Consider the following 3,270-nt stretch of genomic DNA (forward strand, 5'->3'; position numbering starts at 1 on the left):
GAGGCCCAACTCCTGCTGCAGAAAACATTCCCCAAACCATGACACTTCCTCCTCCACCTTTCACTGACTTTTTAATACCCTTTGGGTTCAGTCTTTCCCCAGTTTGAAAACAAACATAATGTTTAACATCTTACCCAAATAAATTAAACTTGCTTTCATCACTAAAGTGAACTTTGGCCCAGTTCTTCTCAGTCCACACAACATGCTCCTCAGCAAAGGTTAGTCTAGCCTTTTGATTCTTTCTGCCAGTGAGAGGTTTGGTCCCTGCAGAGTGGACTTTCAGTCCAAATGCTCTTAAACGTCGAGACACTGTATGATGAGACAGATCCTTACCCTGTTCAGTGCTGAACTGGCGAGCAATTCCAGCTGCAGTGTTGAATCAACTGCCCACTGAGATTCTCTGCATTATCCTGTCCTCTCTTGCATTTGTCTTTTGTGGATGACCACCCTTCTTGGGGGACTTGAATGAGTTTGTGACGTTGTAAAGATGCAATATTTTAGAAATCACAGATTTGGAATGACCAACTTCTCTTGCTATGACTGATAGGGTCATCCCTTTGGCCTTCATCTGGACAACCTGCTGCCGAAAGGTTTCAGTCACTTTAGAGCGGCTCACCATCTTGCAAAGTCAGTGAAAACTGGAAAGTTAGGCTGCCAGTTAAATTGGGTTTGTGGGATAATTAAGAAAATTAGCACCAGGTGCCAGATTATCTCCGATAACTGGGAGGTATCTGAAAGTGTTCTCTAATTTTGATCAGTGTTCTTTTTCAAATATCTCATTTAAGTTTTTTATACTGTGCTTCAGAACATATGTAATTCATGAAATATGCTTAAAATACTTTTAATCCTGTTTGGATAATTTCAAATAGGACTACGCAGTGACCTTGACATTTAGTAAATTGTAGATTGTTCTCTAATTTTGATCTCCAGTGTACAGCACAGAGCTCTGTCCTGACTTGGGTATTATTGTCAAATGGACTCAATCAATCTTTATTAACTGTATCTGAAAAACAATTATTTTCAAATTATTGGACTTGCTAAAATGTAGGAAATAAAGTTAATATTAATATCATTATTGTTACTATTATATGAATCAAATCAACAATATATGTCCTGTATCTGTCCTGACCTGTCCTATCTACTGTGACTTAGGTATTCTTGTCAAATAGACTCAAGTAAATCTTTATTTACTCTGAGAGACAATTACTGTTAAATTATTGGACTTCACTCAAATTTAAAAAATAAAGTTAATATTATTATTATTATATACTATTGAGGTTCAACAAAATAAAGAGAAAAGGAGATAATAATAAATAATGTATGACACACATTTTTGACAAAATGTTAAAAATTATTTTATCTGGTGCAAAATTGTCACACATTTTCACTTCATTTCATCACTTTAGACCAACAACAATGATAGATGAAAATGTAAAAAAAGAGAACATTTCATGTAATTCATATAATTTCCATATAATTTTTTGCCACAGTCATAGGGTGCCACTGAAGAGATGATAAAAAGAGCTCTAGGTGGCTCCAGAGCCACAAGTTGCCTACCCTATCCCTGGAGGTCCACTGCGTAGGATTAAGTGGCATTTAGAGCTGCTGCAACTCACTCACTTCACCCTCCCTTTCCAAGCATGAGGGAGAAACTACAGTGGTTGTGAAACGCCCAAAATATGTCAAGGCCCCATGTTGACCTAGTGTTGGTTTGTCCCTTCTGGGCTACTGTAGAAACATGGCGGTTCAACATGTTGTTTTTAAAATAAATGGCAGTATAGTAGTAGCTTAGGAAAGTTCCTAACTGAGTTAATTAGAAAATAAGAAATATTTCAGTGGCAGCCATGATAAGAATCTTTAGAATTCTGTAAATGCTAATAAAAAGGTGTTTCAGTGCTTTCTTTCTTATCTCCTTTGGCAGAGAATACACCTGTGTCCTTTTTTCTTGTATGTTTTGAACTCTCGACAATATGTTAATCTCATAGGCGAACTCTAAATGTGACAATGACCAGGTTCAGAATGAGTTTAATTGCCAAGTAGGTTTTTTCATTACCAAGGGAATCTGCCTCAATGTATTGGTCCATAACAATAAACACAGGACAAGGAAAACAAGTAGTGCAAGTCAAGAAGCATACATAGAAAAATAGGAAATTAACAATAATATATGAACAAATATAAAAACATAGATATGGCTGTTATTTTAATGGAATATGTAAAGTTTGTACAGGAATGTGCAAAAGACCACAATACTTAGTATAAAGAATATGTTCAATGTGCAGTAGAAGATTATACAGTACAGTAGTAGATTTGTAGGCCTAACATGTTATGACTGGTAGCCTATATTGCTCTTATTAAAGCGAAATGTTTATATTTAAATTTTTTATTTTTCACTGGGTTGTATGTGTGTATATCGCTGATAAACAACACAGTAAGAATGCAGGTACAAAATATCTAAAGTCCGCTTTTTGTAGTCCATCTTCACAACGTTACATTACGTTAATCACATAGCGTAGTAAAGGCAAAAGATTTCGTCTGATCACCTCTATCAGAGCATTAGCGTTGTTCCTGACGTGCAACGGTAAGCGTACTGACTCATTTCCGGTTTACTTCCTGCTCTGTGTACACTGTTTGGTGCTGTAGCTCTGTCAGTGAACGCTAAATATAAATTTGTTTTACTCGTTACAGCGGTTATTTACCCGCTTAACATTTAAACGTAGACTCGTTCTACCTTAACACTCGTAGCTACTTCTTTCTTTTAGCGACTTTTCGCTAGTTACATTAGCATTAGCAGTTAGCGATGAGTATTATTATTGCGTACAGGTGTACCTGTTATGTTTGCCCCCATCCGTTTGCTGCCTGTCATCGTCATCCTCGTCTTTTTCCAGTGATCGTCGATTCCGATGCATTACTAATTAATGTAGTTGTTTGCTACCTCGTTTGTTGGATGTACATCTGTCTGTGCTGCTCTCCTGTTTCTCCTCTCTCTCCTCTCTCTCTTCCCCAAGCTGGTCAAGGCAGATGACCACCCAACCTTAGAGCCGAAGGGTCCTGGTCCTAAGGATTTCTGCCTGTTAAAGGCAGTTTTCCTTGCCCCCCATGGGCCCAAGTGCTTCGCTCATGGTTGGTACTTGTTGGGTCTCTGTAAAGTGTTAAGGAGTTCGGTCTAGACCTGCTCTATTTGAAAAGTGTCCTGAGCAATAACTTCTGTTATATATTGGCAGCTATACAAATAAATTGAAATTGAATTGAATTGAATTGAATAGCTTGCCT

General features: G+C 37.5%; 2 protein-coding genes across 2 annotated transcripts in view; one reads left to right on the forward strand and one right to left on the reverse strand.

The window, feature by feature from the left end:
- zgc:158403 (tetratricopeptide repeat protein 39A) overlaps positions 1 to 3,270 on the forward strand; it is a gene marked incomplete at its 5' end in the record, with an annotated part of 767,589 nt that overhangs the window by 417,305 nt on the left and 347,014 nt on the right.
- The window catches only part of rgs9a (regulator of G protein signaling 9a), a 23,305-nt gene that overhangs the window by 8,953 nt on the left and 11,082 nt on the right, over positions 1 to 3,270 (reverse strand). The window lies entirely within an intron of this gene.

The sequence above is a fragment of the Morone saxatilis genome, unplaced genomic scaffold (genome assembly GCF_004916995.1).
Source record: "Morone saxatilis isolate NCDOM2014 unplaced genomic scaffold, NCSU_SB_2.0 Contig14, whole genome shotgun sequence".
NCBI classification, from domain to species: Eukaryota; Metazoa; Chordata; class Actinopteri; family Moronidae; genus Morone; species Morone saxatilis.